Source organism: Myotis daubentonii, chromosome 3, assembly GCF_963259705.1.
Source record: "Myotis daubentonii chromosome 3, mMyoDau2.1, whole genome shotgun sequence".
In the NCBI taxonomy this organism is placed as follows: Eukaryota; Metazoa; Chordata; class Mammalia; order Chiroptera; family Vespertilionidae; genus Myotis; species Myotis daubentonii.
In genome coordinates this window covers 73,150,085-73,169,030 of record NC_081842.1, presented here as the reverse complement: position 1 = coordinate 73,169,030, position 18,946 = coordinate 73,150,085, and the positions used below count along the sequence as shown (strand labels likewise).

Genomic DNA, 18,946 nt, shown 5'->3' with positions numbered 1-18,946 from the left:
TTTGAGCCATTCTAGTTCCTTTACCTTTCCATATGAAATCTAGAATAATCTTGTCTCTACCTTCTGTATCTATAAAAGTCTTGCTGGGATTTTTAAAAGAATTGTATTAAATCTGTATATCAATTTGGAAAAGATTGACAACTTTTTTATATTTAGTCTTCTAGATCTTGAACACAGTATAGTATGTCTTTTCATTCATTTAGAACTTAAAATATTTTTCATCAGCATTTTGTAGTTTTCAGCATACATGTGTTGGACTCGTTTTATTAGATTTACAATGAACTGTTTCATTTTTAAAACTATTGTAAATGATATTGTATTTTTTTATCCTCATCCAAGGATATGTTTTCGTTGATTTTTAGAGAGGGGAGGAGAGAGAGAAAAACATCGATGTGAGATTGATTGCCTCCTGTACACACCCTAACTGGTGATCAAACATAACCAACTGAGCCACCTGGCCAAGGCAATGATATTGTATTTTTAATTTTGGTGTCTACATATTTAATTCTAGTATATAAAAATATTTTAATTTTAGTGTCCATATGTTCATTGCTCATATATAAAAATATAGTTGATTGTTGTATTTTTTTACCTTATATACTCTCATACTCATTTTAGAAGTTTTTAAAAATACTTTTTCTTAATCCATGCTATGAGCATATGATTTTTTCTTCTCTTACCTGTTAATGTGATGGATTATATTCATTGGTTTTTGAATATTAAACCATACTTGCATTCCAGAAATAAATCCCAGGTTATGTTGTATAATTTGCTTTACGTATTGTTGAATTCTGTTCACTAGTGTTTTGTTAGGGATTCTTGCATCTGTACTAATGAGGGATATTGGTGTGTGTAACTTTTCTTTTTGGTATTGTCTTTGATTTTGCTATTGCCAAAATAATTTTTTTGTGTTCTATTTCTTTGATTTCTGCTCTTTGTTATTTTCTTAATTTCTGCTTATTTGAGTTTATTTTTATCTTTTTTCCAGGTTTTTGAGTTGGGCGTTTAAATTATTGACTTGTAATGTTTTCCTCTTTCAAAGGAAAGTAGTTAGTGCTACACATTCCCTACTAAGCACTGCTTTTGCCATGTCCCAGAAATTTTGATATGCTATACTTTTATTTTCATTCAATTAATATATTTTTTAAAATTTCCCTTAAGAAAAAAAAAATAAATAAAATAAAATTTCCCTTAAGACTTCTTATCCATGGATTACTTACAAGTATACTGTGTAGTTTCCACATTAGGAAGTTTTCCTATTATCTTTCTGTTAATATTGTCAATTTGATTCCATTGTGATTAGAGGACACATTCTATAAAACTTGTTGATGAAGTTGCTTTATAGTCTAGTACAGTGATGGCGAACCTATGACACGCGTGTCAGAGGTGACACGCGAACTCATTTTTTTGGTTGATTTTTCTTTGTTAAATGGCATTTAATTATATAAAATAAATATCAAAAATATAAGTCTTTGTTTTACTATGGTTGCGAATATAAAAAAAATTTTTATATGCGACACGGCACCAGCGTTAAGTTAGAGTTTTTCAAAATGCTGACACGCCGAGCTCAAAAGGTTCGCCATCACTGGTCTAGTATGTAGTTTTACTTGGTATGTATTCCTGGGGCACTAATAAAAGAATGTGTATTAGATCCTGTTGTTTGATGTTGTTGAATTCTTGTATATCCTTTCAGATTTTCCCTCTAATAATTCAGTCAGTTGCTGAGAGAGGGTTGTTGATGACTTCTACTCTGAGTATGGACTTGTCTATGACTCATTTCAGTTCTGTAAGTTTTTACTTGACATATTTGATAGCTCTGTGTCTGGTGAGGTTTTTTGCTCTGAAGTCTACTTTTTCTGATTAGTATAGTATTCTTGGTTTATTTTGATTAATGTTTCTATGTATACCATTTTCATTTTTAAAATTTTCAATCAACCTATATTATATTTGAAGTGAGTTTCTTATAGATAGCATAATTAGGTCATGTTTTTTAATCCACTGACACTCTTTTTAACTAGTGCATTTACCTCTTAATGTCTTTAGTTCCTCCATTTATAATATGATTGTCTTAAATACTTTATCTACATACATGTAAAACTGCCATCAGACACTGTTTCAATAATCAAGCATAATTTAGAAAATGCAAGAGAAGAAAACCTATTGTATTTACTCATATTTTTGTTTATCATGTACTTATTTTTTTATTCCTGATATTCCAAGTTCCCTTATTTTATCTCTCCCCCCTTCCCTCTTTTGTTTGTTTGTTTACTGAGCATCTTTAGCCACTCTTTTAAGTTAGGAATGCTGGTGAAAATTCTGAGTTTACCCTAACCTTTATTTCCTCTTCTTTCTTGAAGTATATTTTCACTGGGTATAGGATTCTAGGTTAACAAGTTTTTTTCACTTTTAATTTAAAAAATGTGCCATTGCCTTCTGATCTTTATAACTTCTTTAAAAAATATGTTTTTATTGATTTTAGAGAGAGAGGAAGGGAGAGTGAGAGTGAATGCATCAGTGCTAGAGAGAAACATTGATCGGCTGCCTCCTGTGTGCACCTCAACAGCCTGGTAATCAAACCCTCAACCTGGGCATGTGAGGGTTTTGGTCCATCGGAATACTTTCAACCAACTGAACCACACTGGTCAGACTGATCTTTATTGTTTCGGATTAGAAATCTACTGACATTTGAATTGTTTTTCTCTATGTAGTAAGGTCTCTTCTTTCTTGCTGCATTCAAGATTAGAATGGTATTTGGGGTGAGATAATTTATTTTCAGGAATTTGACTGTGATGTATCTTGGTATATGTCTCTTGCCCAATCTGGGAAGTTTTTAGCCATTGTTTGTTTGAGTACTTTTTAAACCTTGCCCTCTTTTCTCCTTTCTTCCTGGATTTCAGTGACATAGATTTTAGATCTTTTGTTCTTATTCCATAGATTCCTGAGGCTCTGTTTAGATTTTTTTCCAGATTTTATTTTGTTTAGATTGGTTAATTTCTATTGCTTTATTTCCCAGTTCAATGGTTCTTTCCTCTGTCTCTTCCATTATTCTTTTGAACTTGTTTAAGTTTATTTTGGTTTCTGTGTTTTTCAGTTCCGAAATTTTCTTTTATTTGGTTCTTTTTATATCTTCTATTTTTTGGCTAAGTTCCCCCCAGGTGGGGTCCATTCACACCCAAGGGAGAAAGGTGCTCCTTGTTACTTTCAGACAGAGAGTCTCCCACCACCCCCAGTGGGCCTGTGCGGACACCACCCTAGCTGGAAGTGATTGGCATGTTTCATTATTGCTCTACATGGCCTCACTGACACCAAGGGAGTGAGAGGGTGGCCTCATTACTGATGGGCAGTGGTCAAGTCTTGATACTTAACTCCTCCTCTGCTGACATTGCCCAAACAGGGAGAGGGAGGGAAACATTACTGCTAGGTGGGGGATGAAGTTTTATGTCTACCTTTGATTTCCACTGATTCTCTGTATTGGGTGTGGGGAGGGGGGACTTTTTACCACCTGATTAGATAAGAATCCCAGCTCCCTACTTGTCCTCTGATACTACCTCATTGAGGGGGTTGTGGGTCATCTTCACAGACTGGTGAGGGTGGTAGTTTAGGTTCTACACTTGGCCTTAGCAGGTGTAGGGTCACGTATTTCTCTGTCACGTTTGGCTCCTGTAGAGCAATTGTTGTCTAAAAGTTTCCTGTCTTGCTAGGCTGCCCCTTTTCTGACCTTTTGGGTAGAGAGAGCTGGCTTTTGTTGGGACTTAGTTGTTTGTGCCCTATTGGCATATCTGGATTGCTGGCTTCTTCAGTTCCAAGTATACAATATGTGGGGCAAAAAGTAAACCCAAGCCCTGTGGCTCAGTTGATTGCAGCGTCATCCTGTGCACCAAAAAAGTTGTGGGTTTGATTCCCGGTCAGCACACATATCTAGGTTTCAGGTTCAATTCCTGGTTGGGCGTATAAGAGGCAACCGATACATTGGTGTTTCTCTCACATTGTTGCTTCTCTCTCTCTTTCCCTTTCTCTCTCTAAAAATCAGTTAAAAAATTTAATCCTTCAGGTGAGGATTAAAAATATTTTTTAAAAAAGGGAACCCAGGGAACTTACCACAGTATTGTTCTTCCTTACATCCTAAAGACCTTAGCTAGTCGATTTTATTTGTAATGTTCACAGTCTTATGATTGTTTTATATATAACATTCAGTGTTGTTTTTTTATTGATTAAGGTATTACATATGTGTCCTTATCCCCCATTGCCCCCCCCCCCCCCCCCAGTCATACCCTCATTTCTCTGGTGTCTGTGTCCATTGGTTAGGCTTATATACATGCATACAAGTCCTTCGGTTGATCTCTCCCGCTTACCCCCGCCCTCCCCTACCTTCCCTCTATCCAGAGACAGAGAAGCATCGATCAGACCGTCAAATATTCAGTGTTTTTAGTTGCACTTAGTGAGACCATTAGGGACAAGTATGTCTGTACCATCTTTCTGGAAGTGGAATTCCCTTATGTGTTTTTTAATGTGGTAGAGAATATAAAAATACTGCGTAGATGGTATTATGGAGAGCATAGTTTGGAATTTCCAGGTGGAATCATTAATATTGGAATGGCTCATCCAAAGGTAGAGATTCTTATTTCAGGAAATTTAGTTATCTTTTAGCTTGAAGACCCGATTTGCGGCTTGGTGATTGACAGTGACACGTTGTTCTTTGATTTTCTTTCCATATGCTATTTTGGTCTTGGTTTTGTATATACAGTAGAACAGGAAGCGTATTGGGTAGGATTACACCTTTGTAAGTAATTTTAAGTTCTTATGCTGTTTATTTGATTCTACTGGCCTTTAGTGCATAAGGTTAAATGCCCTTTAAATCAGCAAATTGATACAAATCATCTCTTAGAAATTTTTTTCATAAATCCTACACAATTTATTTTTGTCTTTTTTAAAAAACTTGGGCTTTAAAAATTTTTTACTTTTTAGGTTAACTGGCAATAAAATTGGCTTTTTGCGTATAGTTCTATGAACTTTAAAACATGAATAGGTTTTGTGTACAGTTAAAATTTAGCTCCTTCACTCCCCAAAATTTCATTATGCTGTCTATTTGTAGTTTTATCTTTTGGAGCATATAGTATAAATGTAATCATATGGTTTGTAATCTTTTGAGACTAACTTTTTTCACTTCCTACAATGCCTGAGATTCATCCAAGTGGCTGCTTATATCAATAGTGCATTCTTTTTTTCTGCTGAGTAGTATATATCTGTCTATATCTATCTATATCTATCTATACCTATCTATATCTATCTCTATATCTATCTATATCATCTCTGTGTGTCAATAACATTATATATAATATATTATTACATATAGCAGATATTACAGTTGTTTATCTATTTAGCCGTTGGGTTCTTTTCAATTTATGGCAATTATATATAAAGTCACTATATGCAGATTTTTCTGTGAGCATATTTTTATTTTTCTCAGGTTAATACCTATGAGTGGGATTGCATGGTTATATTGTTAAGTGCATGTTAATATAAGAAATGTCTAAACCATTTCCAGAACAGCCTTCAAGTCCTTTCTATCTTCCTTTCTTGTCTAGAGTATTTGCATTACTTGTTGGAACATTTTTATAAAACTTCTCTAAAATCTTTGTCAGATAATACTAATATCTGCATCATTTTAGAGTTGATATCTGTTCTTTTTTTTTCTGTGCAAGTTGAGATTGTCTTCTACTGGTATTTTTATATGCTGATTAATTTTGGATTTTATACTGGACATTTTGATTATTTTATTCAATTAAATTCAGGATTCAGGTTTCAACCAGCCCTCTGTGATTTGTGTTTCCTGTATCAGTTCAGTTTTCAGACTTTTCAGTTGTTTGGCATTTTCCCACATCTTTGCCACCCAGTGGCCAAACTGGGAATTGAGCAGTGCTTTATAGTTCTCAGTGTCTATATCTGATGTTTAGGATTGATCTATGCATGTGTAGCTTGGTGTGAGACCATGAGTTCATAAAAACTCCTCTGCCATCTCCCACTTTTATTTTGGTTCCCTGGTTGGGAAGCTGGGGCGTTAGTTATGCTGTGCTATGTAGTTCGCATGTCTGTGAATATGCAGTGGGAAGATAAAGAGAGAATAAAAGCAAAGCAACAGGGTGTTGCTCCACCCCCTTGGAACCAATGTTCCTCCAATCAGAAATGAAGGTTCCCTTCTTAGAGTTTTTGCTTCTGTGGGCTTCTATTTTTGCCTCCTCTCTCTGCTACCACAGAAATGCTTGAGGCCCAGCACATGAAAGAGTGGAGAAAGTGGTACTTCAAAATTTGTTGTTATTCTTCTATTTTCCTGTTTCTGAAATAGCTGCAGCATGCATTCTGCCCAGGTTTTATAGCTGCATTTAGTGGGACAGATAAGATGGAATATATTTATTCTCTCTTACCCATATGGGAGCCCATTGGGCTTGCTTTAGTGTTGAAATAATTAATCCGAAGAACAGAGGTAGATCCCTGGTTTTGTGAGTCTGAAGGTCATATAATTTGGAAGCCCTCTTAAAGGAAAAGATTACAAGTTATGAATACAAAATTAGGTACAGTGTCTTGGATGAGGCTGTGAAAGTAAAAGACCATAAAGGTTAAGTTTCATCGGCTTTGATAAAAACCTGCCTTTGGAAACAAGGTAAAATACAAATAAATATTGATGTGTGTAGAGCACTGTGCAGGGTGTTCTTTAACCATGTTTTTATTTAATATTCATAAAAAATACAACTCCATTTTACAGTGAGAAAAAAGTTTGAGGATTGTTAAATTATGCACATATAAGGGGCTTCATAGCCCAAATATTCTAATTCCAAAGCACATGGACTTTCTACTATGCATAGTATTTTATGAAAAAGATAAATTAGAGATTAGGAGAGCCCATATAGGCTCCTGGCTAAGAGCATAGGCTCAGAAAACAGACTGCTGGAGTTCAAACATGACTGTTATTGATTATATGTGACCTTGAGAAAGTTCCCTACTTAACCTTTCCTTACCTCTGTATGTCTGTAAAATGGAGATAATACAACCTATTATTCCCATTTGTTGTGAAGATCAAATGGTTAGTCTAAAGCATTTAGAATTGCTTCTGGAATATAGTAAGTGCTTTTTATTCACCATGTACATCTGTGCATTTAGCTAAATTAAATCAAAGTTTTTATTTGCTGTGTTAGCAGCCTCCTTGGGCTACAAAGACAAGTTACAAGAAAAGAGGATTTTCACTTACTCATAAATTATATTACAGATTTGGAATACAAGTTGAGACATGGCTATTGGTAAAATAGACTACATATTATATAATCAATAATGCTTTCATTTCCTGTCAAGAATTAAAGGGAATTTCTTTTTTAAGTTTAGGGACGTTAATCTGTTTAACAAGCAAAGCTGGGGGAAAATGCTCTATATGGTTGATTGGATTATCTTTGGACTATTATAGGCTGAATGTTTTTGGGAAATGGCCAAAAATGCAGAGGTAAAGTTCTTCAACAACAACAAAAAAGAAATCTTTCTAGAGTTATTTAGTCTTAAATATTCACAGGCTCTTCTGTAAGATGGAGACAGTAATAGTACCAACATGTATTATCTATTGAAGTATAATAAATTGACATGAAACTGAAAAAAATAAACATGGATTATCTCACAGTGTCTGAGGGTCAGGATTTGGGAGTGGCTTAGTAGGGTGACTCTGGCTGCAGTCAGGATGTTGGCTTGGGCTGTATTCATGTGAAGCCATGACTGGGACTGAAGGATAACTTCAAGGTGGTTCACACACATGCCTAGCAAGATTGTGCCTGGCTGGCAGGTGGACTCATAGGGTTTCTCGGCACATCGACCTTTCCTTAGGACCAATTGAGTGTTTTCTTGATATTGCAGCTGGCATACATCAGAGCAAGCAGTCCAAGAGAGATCAAGGTAAAGTCACAATGTATTTTATGACGTAGCCTCAGAATTCTCTGTTATTTCTGCATTATCCCATTGGCTACACAGGCCATCCATAATCTGTGTGGGAGGGGACTACCAGGAGGTGGAAATCATTGGGGGCTGTCTTGGAGACTGGCTACCACCTTACCTTATTACTCTAATAGTTAAAGGAGATTATTCCAGTGAAGCTTCTGGAAGCTGTAGGTGCCCCATGCAGTACCTATTTGATCATCGTATTTTTAATTAATGGTTCTGGTCAGTAGAAATCAGTTTATAGTTTCCCAAATGGAGAGGAAGGTTTATATATCTCTTGAAAAGAGATTTAAGTGTCAAGTGATAGTAGCAATTAGAGTTTGAGGCAAGAATATTTATAAGTTCTATAAGCAACAATTTTGATCCACAGTGAACTCATTTAATTTTATTACCACCTAGCACATGATCATTGAGGAAGAGTAGTGTTTCTAGTCTGAACATTTTTTTGTGTTATTAAATATCATTTAGACTCCTGTCCTTTCTCTAAGGTTAAGCAGCTTCAAATATTTTCTTCCTAAGTAGACTATATTTTACTGTTGGTAATGATATTTTAATATTATTTTGAAGAGGACACTTACTAGATTATTTAAAGTGATATATAAATATTTTGCCACTAGAGGGCTCCATATTTTAAAAAATTAAAGTTATAAATGGTCACTAACAATTTTTGACAGTAAAGAAAGATATAAAGGTTCGTACGTAGCAGAGCAGCTCCCTCGCTGTGATCTATTTGAAAGTCAGCCCTCGACACAAGGGTTTGTAAAAAAAATAAAATAAAAGTAAAGAAAAAGAAAAGAAAGATATATAAAGGGCTCCATGTTTCTTAATAAAGCTATTGAATTAATAGTTGCTTAGTATAAATGAAAATTTGTGTGCACGTGCAAATAAAGTGTATTTAACAGGTATTTGCTGTCTCCTTTTTCTTATATTTGAATAAAAAGAAAGTATATTAGTCAATTTCTTCATAAATAAAATATCTCCCAGCTCAGATGTCAAAATATAAAACTAGTCACTGGAAGCCCCCCAGTGAAAAAGGAGGTTAGAGAAATTAATTTTTTTAAAATCTCTGTCCTATATGTACTATTTTTATTTTTTTTAAGTATATTTTTATTGATTTCAGAGAGGAAGGGAGAGGGAGAGAGATAGAAACATCAGTGCTGAGAGAGAATCATTGATCGGCTGACTCCTGCACGCCCCCTACTGGGGATTGATCCTGCAACCCAGGTATGTGCCCTTGGCTGGACTATTATCCTTGGACTATTATAGGCTGAATGTTTTTGGGAAATGGCCCTTCAGTCTGTAGACTGGTGCTCTATCCACTGAGCCAAACCAGCTAGGGCTTTACTATTTTTATATGAGAACACTTCTTGTTTTAGGTTTTATTGTGTTATTTCCATTAAGTTTTAGTTGAACCAAACAAAATCTGTAGTTATTGCAGCGAATACTATGATATAATTAATAAAATTCACAGAACTTTAGGATCCATTTTGAAACTGAACCAACACCAAAAGTAGACATGGCATCAAATAGTTGACAGTCACTGATTTTAGGGTCTTTCTTTGGTGCAGATGTGTAATTTTATATTGTTTTGCTTTGAAAACTGAGCTTCAGGGTTTGTTTTTCTAGTATGTATTAGTATAAAATGGGAACTTACAAATGAGAAATTAGAAGCTTTTATGACACGCATCAGTACCTGAGAGAATAATCATTTTTGTCTAGAAAAATCCTAGATAGGAAACTACTGTGCTCCTCAAAAACAACAACATTTTTACTTCCTACTTGAAAAAATATGTTTGGATTTCTTCATAATTGTGAAATGTTTACTTTGATCTGAGCTCCAGGGAAGCTTGCAATTTCTAGGGTAGTTAAGCATTTTTCCCCCTGATAAGATATGCTTTCTTTGTACTGAGTTTACAGAGCTGAGGCTGTGTGCTTTGGGTGATCTGAGTAGTTAAGTTCCCCACTTATTCAGTAGCTTTGTCCCTTAGCACCCCCTCTTCACAAAAGAAGCTGTAATGCAAATTAATTGCTAAAGAGGAGGAAACAAACCAAAACCAAAAGGAAACAAATTAAAAAACTTCTATGCCTGTTTACTTGAACAGTATTTGGATCTATGATACTTACTAGTACTTCTGAATATTAGGACCAACTATTAATATACAGACTAAGAAACCAAAACATCATGAAAGACAGTAGTCCCCAAGTTAGTACTAATTGTGCATATGATGTTGGGCAGCATTATGGAATTTTTCTATTTAAGCCTGTGTCAAATAAATGAGGGAAGATAACTCATTTAATGTTTTCCTTTAAATGTTAATATGTACATATTTTGCCACTAGAGAGCGAACTTATCACCATCTAATTCATCCACCACCCACTCACACTATTTATTGGTAGTGTGTTTAAGGCAGTAGCCAATACCATTAACTTTGGGTCATGGGATACATTGCTTTTCTTTTGACAAATGCACAACTTAGTGTGTAATGTGTCCCATCTATTTAATAGTGATTGTGGCATACATCTGGTTGCAGTCTATAGGGCATATAGGGAAATTCTGCCCTTCTCTTGTAGCCACAGATGCATCCTTAATATTCGTCAGCTATGTTGCAAAACATGTTTGTAGCTAAAAGATATGGGAGAGGATTTAGGAAAAAGCTTGACTGAATCACCTCACTGCCACATGAATTTGAAGACAACTTTGTATTGCTTGTATTGAGAAACTTTTAATCTTTTTTACATAGATCTATTCACATGTATGGCATAAGGAAAGTTTACTGGATCTTTCTGATTTAAGATAGCTAATTACTATATGGTATTGTTTGTTCCAGGAATATCTTCGTTGTGAATAAATAACTTCAAAGGGAGCATATTGACACTTTCTAGTATTGTGGATCACTTTTGAGCAGACTCCTTTGTGTCTTCATATAGGAATACTAGAGGCCCGGTGCACAAAATTCATGCACGGGTAGGGTCCTTAGGCCTGGCCAATGATCAGGGCCGATCAGTGGGGCAACTGGTGGGGTGATTGGGGGGCCCCGATGGCACCTGCCTTGGCTGGCCTGGCGCCTCCTGCTCACCGGCTCTGTCACCCGCTGCCGCTGCTGGTTGCCTCCCTCTGTGGGACGACCGGCGAGGCGATTGGAGGGGGTACCCATGCTGGCACCCACCTTGGCTGGCCTGGCATTGCCCGCTTGGCGGCCCTGCCCCCTGCCACCGCTGCTGGTCGCCTCTCTCTGCAGGGTGACTGGCGGGGTGATCAGAGGGCCCCTGATGGCACCTGCCTTGGCTGACCTGGCACCACCCGCTCGCCAGCCCCACCCCCCGCCTCCCACCGCTGCCTCCAGTTGGGGCATGCAGGCTGGGGCAGCTCTTGCGTTGAGTGTCTGCCCCTGGTGGTCAGTGTGTGTCATAGCGACCAGTCGTTCTGCTGGCTGTTTTGCTGTTCGGTCGATTTGCATAGTAGGCTTTTATTACGTAAGACTAGAGGCCTGGTGCATGAAATTTGAGCACGGGGAGGAGGGATGGTCTTCTCAGCCCAGTCTGCACCCTCTCCAATCCGGGACCCCTTGGGGGATGATCGGCAGTCGGACATCCCTCTCACAATCCTGGACCACTGGCTCCTAATCGCTCACCTGTCTGCCTGCCTGGTTGCCCCTCACTTCCCCCCACTGCCAGCCTGATCGCCCCTCACTGCCTTTGTGTGCCAGCCTGATTGCCCCTAACTGCCCCCCCACCAGCCTGGTCTCCCCCAACTTATCCCCCACCAGACTAGTCATCCCTCACTGCACCCCCTGCCAGCCTGATTGCCCCCAACTGCGCCACCCCTGCCGGCCTAAGTCACTCCCAACTACCCCCCTCTGACAGCCTATTTGCCCCTAACTACCCCCCCTGCTGGCATGGTTGCCCCCAACTGCCCCCCCCCCCGTTGGCCTGGTCGCCCCCAAGTGACCCCCCTGCTGTCCTGGTTGTCCCCAAGTGCCCCCCATGGTCACCAGTCATGGCTCCCCACCGTTCTGGTCGCCCCACGCAACCTGCTTGTTAAGCCATTTGGTCGTCCCTCACTAACCCCCCTGCCAGCCTGGTTGCCCCACGCAGCCTGCTGTTCATTCGTTTGGTTGTTCCTCACTAATCCCCCTGCTGACCTGGTCATAGACAGCCATCTTGTGAGGGTGTGAGGGTTAATTTTCATATTACCTCTTTACCTCTTTATTATATAGGATTTTGCAGTTAACATACTTGGAGCAAGACTATTTCTGCTGCTAAGATATTTGCTAGAAATACTTTAGGCATACATAAAAGGACAGGGATCCTTCCTGGATAATACAATTTTTCAAAAGTAACACAATATAAATTTTAATACGAGTGTTTTTTAATAACATTACAAAAAGTTAAATTATATTTATGTTAATATTTAAGTGTATCTGCAACGTACCTAAAGGGAAAAAGAGAAAGACTGGTATTTTTTTTACTTCTTAGAATAGAATATTTTCCAGTTAAAATTATATAAATTGCTAATGTCTGACTTCCATTTTTTATCAAATGACTTTGGACTAAATTGTTTAAATAAGAGAGATTTTCTGTATATTGTAAATTTTTCCTGATGGGAAAGGAGCCAAAGGAACCCTTTCTTACCTCAGAGGACAAGGCGGTCTTGAGACTCCTCCAGTGGGTTTCATTTGCAGAACCTGTCCCTGAAGGAATAGGCTAATTCCTAAAGTGTGCAGGCCAGAGCTTACTTGGGCTAACCCAGGTTACCCATAGGTGAGATATCCCACAGGGCTGGATTATCCTAACCTTCTTTTCCAACTCAGTGCTTAGTGGCTTGATGGGACTAATGAATCTTCCCAAAGTACCTGGCTGTTTCTTGTCGGGTATTCTTTGATGTAGCTGCTGGCAAGCATGTTTTTATATTCTTCCTGGAAGTGAAACTCCTTCTGCCTTAAATGTGCAATTTCCCCTGACTGAGAAGGTCAAAGGCACATTTATACAGTTAACAGGAGTATAAAAGAGGCATTCAGAGCCTCCCTGCCAAGCCATCTGACTGGACTAATGCCTACTCATTTCCCACCTTTACTTATGGAAACTGCAGAAATTCATGGTTGCACCATGGTCCCTGAAACAACTATTATGGCTAATAAGCATTATAGTAAAATATCCATATTATCAAATTACCTAATGCACCTTGAAATTAGTAAGAGTAAGAAATGGCTTCTCAGACTGTCAGAGTTAAACATGTTAAAACCACCTAAAATAAGACAGTGAAACACCATTTAAAGTAGCAATTCACTTATCCAAATTTTGAGACTATTCAAGGCAAACTTCAGTGTGTTCCCAATGTACCTTTATTTTAAAAATATATATATTTTTATTGATTTTTTTACAGAGAGAGGAAGGGAGAGGTTATAGAGAGAAACATCGATGAGAGAGAAACATCGATTAGCTGCCTCTTGCACACCCCCTACTGGGGATGTGCCCACAACCAAGGTACATGCCCATGGCCGGAATAGCACCTGGGACCCTTCAGTCCACAGGCCAACGCTCTATTCACTGAGCCAGACCTGGTTAGGGCCCAATGTACCTTTTTTTAAAAATTTTTTTTATTGATTAAGGTATTACATATGTGTCCTTATCCCCCCATTGCTCCCCCCCACCCCCGCCCAGAACCCCCACTCATGCCCTCATCCCCCTGGTGTCTGTGTCCATTGGTTATGCTTATATGCATGCATACAAGTCCTTTGGTTGATCTCTCCACCTTACCCCCACCCTCTCCTGCCTTCCCTCTGAGGTTTGATGGTCTGATCTATGCTTCTCTGTCTCTGGATCTGTTTTCGTTCATCACTATATGTTGTTCATTATATTCCAAAAATGATTGAGATCATGTGATATTTATCTTTCTCCAACTGACTTACTTCGCTTAGCATAATGCTCTCCAGGTCCATCCATGCTGTTGCAAATGGTAGGAGTTCCTTCCTTTCTACATCAGCATAGCATTCCATTGTGTAGATGTACTACTGTCTTCTAATCCACTCATCTGCTGATGGGCACTTAGCCTGTTTCTAAATCTTAGCTATTGTAAATTGTGCTGCTATGAACATAGGGATGCATATATCCTTTCTGGTTGTTGTTTCTAGTTTCTTGGAACATATTCCTAGAAGTGGGATCACTGGGTCAAATGGGAGTTCCATTTTTAGTTCTTTGAGGAAACTCCATACTGTTCTCCATAGTGGCTGCACTAGTCTGCATTCCCACCAGCAGTGCATGAGGGTTCCTTTTTCTTCACATGCTCACCAGCACTTGTCATTTGTTGATTTGTTGATGATAGCCATTCTGACAGGTGTGAGATACTTTATTAAATGCTTTTCTGTCGCTTAGCTTTAACTCTAGTGAGAGTACTAACATTTATTAAGCATTTACTGTATACCAAGCCTTTTGTATTTAAAATACCTTCTAATAATTTGAGTCACCCTTTAGAGGTGTAGGGATTGTTACCCCAATTTTTCAGAAAATCTCAGCAGTTGCCTCACAATTGGAGGGTAGGATTAAATGGTGGATGTGGGTGTGGGTCCAAGGTCAGTATGTTTTGCTGTTAACTGTATTCTGCTATTTATGAGACCATGGAAAGAAAAAAGAAAAAAGAGAAAATTGCATTACTTTTTCATTTACCCACAATTTATGTTCCATTTTCTGTATGAACCTTGCGCTTCAACCAGATCTGCCTTTTCCCCCTCTTAGCTGCTTTCCAGTATTGAAGCTTGACTTACCCTGTCTGTGCCTGTGCCTGTAACACCATGCTCTGTCCCCTCTCTCCTCATCCCATTGCCATCAGTGCTTCAGGTTCTAGCTTTGTTCATTTCCTGCATAAACATTCCCTTGTGCATTCTAACGTCTAAAAAAATTCTTTGCTTACTATTTTGACATTATATATTTCTGTTTATTATTACCAGTAAGTAACATGTATGTATATATGCAATTACCTAACTAGATCATCAGCTTCCAGAAAACAGCTACTCATATAATGCCTTTTGCATTATTAATACATAGTAGGTCTTTAATACATTTCTCAAACTGTAAAAGGTTATATCTGTTTGCATGGCCTCTGAGAGCCAAACAAGGCCAGGTTACAGATAGGCGGTAGGTAGTTTTGAAAGCATACTTTTTGAATTGGTCATTATTGAGTAATGTAAGACCATGCCAAACAAGTTTTCTGTCTGCTTGCTAGTGCTTTCTAATGCCTTACTGGAAAGTCCAAACAGATGGACAAATCTGGAATGACTTAGTAGTTGCTTTGGTGTGCTGTGGGATATCTAGGGAAGACTTAAGACTTGTTTTGCCTTTTGTTTATTGCTTTGTTTAAGGTTTCTTAACGGAAAGACTCTGGGTCATGAGGAAATGCAACAGTGGGGGTGGGAAGGTAATAAAGAGGTACTTCAGATTTGCATATTCTTTAAGAGATTTTCATTCTCTAGAGCCAAGACTTGTAATTTTGGTGAAAGATTGGTGCTTGGCCAAAAATGCCTGTGAAATAGCTATGATTTAAGCTTTAACTGTAAAGATAGGCGGGGTGGGTGATTTTACCAAGTGTTGTCTTCTTTATTCATGCTTTCTATTGTCACTGTCTTATCAAATATGAGTAAAAATAAATGCTTTTGTTAAAAAGCATATGTACATATGTATATTTATATAATGTCTGTGTGGATATGGGTATATACAGGGTGTCCCAAAAATTGTATACATACTTTAACAGTTGATAGCTCAATTTTGAAAATGAAATGTATTTTAATAAACACTGCCTTTATAATTATTCAAAGTGTGTGTATACATTTTTGGGGATACCCTATCTATGAGTGTGCATATGCATATATATCTCCCTGCAGTTATCCTTATCTATATGAAGGTATTTTATTTTAGAAAATGATTTGACAGGAGGCCAGACTATCTGCTTATCATTTCTAGGAAAAAAATTCCTTGCCCTGTGGTGAATCAGAATTGCATTAACAACTGGTATGCATTTTCAGTACCATATTATTATATAATGCATCTGATGCTACAATTGAGGAGATTAAAGAAATATAGAGTATAGTGGGTGGGTGAGGACCTTCTATACACACAGGACAGGGAAGGCTTTAGTTAAATAATGAGAATTTTTTTTCCCTACAAATATATGTTAAAATTTTATTTGTAAATATATAGTATATAACAGAGTAAATTGAGAAACATTAAGAATTGTGTTCATGTAAAGAAGCAGTTTTATGCTTATGAAAACCTACATTGTAAAGTGGAGATTGGAATATCTAATTGTTGGGAAAATGGAGGCAGCTAGTGAAAGATTGGATATTAAGACTGTTATTTGTGACTTGGCCTTGTTTTGGCTCTCAGAGGTCATGCTGACTCTTAGATTAGAAATGCAGCCTCTTTCAAAGCATAAACCTAAATTGAAAGTAATAATTTTAAAATTTGCTTTCTCGGGTGCTCCACTTTGTTTTCTTCAGGTGGAAAAGCATGAGTACTCTATTTTCAGGAGGATGAGGAAAACATTTTATTTCCCTTTCTTCTAGTAGTGTGGCCATTTTTGTTGTTGTTTCTGGTTCCATAAATGGAGAAGCATCTTTACCGTGCCTTGTATCATGCCCAGCAATGTTTTTTTTTAATTTGAATGTAATTGTTCCTTAGCAAATAATTGCGGTCTGGAATGAATTTTATTGAGTTTGATTGAATTAGGGTTATGTATGAAAATGAGTTAGTTAAAGCTTAATTTATTACCCAGAGAATTGATGAAAACATCAGAAAAGCAGTCATTCATGGGGATTAAATATTATTCCATGTAAGTGGGCAACCTGGTTGCCTTGGAGTCCCTTCTGCACTGACTAGGTAGTTGTGACATCAGGGTGCAAAACATACAGTGTTAGCATAGAAGGGGATTTTGCCATGATGTGACTTTGAATGTTATATTGGACATTAGCTCTAATTGGGAATCTGCCTCATTGTAAGAAGTAGCACCTCACCTTTTTCAGTATAATTAGCTTTTCAAAACATAGCACCTTAAGGGGCACTGTATAAGCTGTGCCAGAAAGCCAGTTGCTTTTGGAATATTTCAATGGTAGCTTAGGCCAGATCTTTAAGATAAGAGCACCTGAAAAACCTATTTGCCTAAGAGGCAAATAATAGATATTTAAGAGGTGGCTGTCTGATCTGCCATGATGAAGTTTTTCAGAGGGAATCCTGGGCTGTGCCAGATCAGTATTAGTGGCCGGGGTGGGACATAAGAGGCTTTATGAAGGAAGAGGGAACAGGTTTTTAATGAGACAGTGGGAACTAAGTCATGGGGAGTCAGGAATTCAAGGTCCTATGTGGACGGTGAGAGTAGGGGTTGAGATGAAGTCAAAGTGGAACCCAGTGAACACAGAGAAGAGTGAGTTGGCTCAGGTGAAAATCTGCCCTGGCTTTGGTCAAAGGGGACATTCAAATCACTATTTTGAAGGGGTGTGTTCACGTTAGGCCCTTCGTATGTAAAATCTACTGGAAACAGCGTGGGGTAGGTAAACAGTGATAGCCAGGTTGATAGAGACTCAGATATGGTGCCCACCTGCCTCAGAAAAGGAGCAATGGCCTCTGCCAGCACTTCTGTCTGGGAAAAAGCTGCCCCTACAGCTGACACCCTGATGCCAGACAACTTAGCTCTTCCAGGTATGTCCCTGGTGCCTTTCAAGCTGCTGCCCCAGCAGTGGAGCTCAGAGGGAGTGAGCCCAAGTTAGTCTCCGTGGGGGCCCTTTAAGAGGAATGCCTGGGACTCGAGCAGCCCATCATCTCCCTCAACCTCAATTCTCACTGGGTTTTACAGCTAGAATGTATGGGGGACTTCACATCAAGGCTTGGAGGTAAAGAATAAAAATTCCAAGGATTTCTCAGCGGCTGAGGTCCCCCCTGAGGAGCAAGGGGTCCCAGCGCCACACACCAGAACCCAAGCCCTGGGTTTCAGTAGCAGGAAGAGATTTCATCTTTATATCCTTAGTTGTAGGACTTATATTCAACTAGATTTCAGGTGGTTGTTCTGTAGTGTATTTGTAATTTTGATGTGGTTGTGGGAGAATGCAAGTACTGCATTCACCTACATGGCCATCTTGACCGGAAGACAATCATTACACATTTTTTACATTTAATGTATATGAGCCAGTTTTTTTCATAGCAAAGTGACTAATTAGGAAAAAACTTTAGCCAAGCCATAAAATGAGTTAACAGTTTTGATAAAGCTGTAAGAGGATAAGTGATGCCTGATTTCTAGTGTGTTACAGAGTACTGATCATAAAGATATTGTTATAATCTGCAGGGGGCAGTAAATTGTCTTAGTTCACTGTGAATTTAGTATAATTGAAGCACCCTAGAAACTAAGTGAATGTCTCATATAGAAACTGAACTTAATTCTTAAAAATGATAAATTTAGGTATATTTGCAGTGTAATGTAAAATGTTTAATTTGTTGGACAGCCTTTTGCTACGTCACTTGTAGGTAGAATGTAATTTTTTATCACCAGCTTTTCTCTATTTGTGTGTATCTCCCCACTCATTCATTATCTTGCTCCGCTCTTGATCTTTAAAACATATAAAAGATAAATAATAAGATATTAATATCCAAACCATAGTCTATCTGGGTTGGGCCAGTCATTTAAAATAATTTAAAAGAACTAGTCAGGATGCCAGTATAACATCATGTTTTTCCAGGGGACTTGACTGTAATTCTACACTTGATTTTAGCCAAAAAGCTGAGAGGTGATTATCTATAATTCTTTGTCTCTGTAACTTTTATCTGAGAATTCCCCTTGAGTAATTTTAATGACTTTTTTGTTGTTGTTGTTAAAGTTGAAAGACATGCTTTAGTCTGCTTTTCCTAAATAGTGTTAACATAGAGATTTTAAATAAATTGGTTTTGATGCTTTGGCCCTTAATTTATTTTGGGGTGACTTTAATTTATTTTGGGGGGA

The 18,946-nt window shown here is 37.9% G+C and overlaps 1 protein-coding gene across 5 annotated transcripts in view; it reads left to right on the top strand.

Moving 5' to 3' along the window:
- The window catches only part of BBX (BBX high mobility group box domain containing), a 298,024-nt gene that overhangs the window by 90,973 nt on the left and 188,105 nt on the right, over nt 1-18,946 (top strand). Inside the window, exon 1 of one of the 5 annotated variants that reach the window (XM_059687915.1) lies at nt 7,908-7,929. The exons of the other annotated variants lie outside the window; for them this stretch is intronic. The gene's annotated coding sequence lies outside the window, so the exon portion shown is untranslated. Of the gene's footprint in view, nt 1-7,907; nt 7,930-18,946 lie in introns of those variants that run through there. 5 annotated transcript variants of the gene reach the window in all.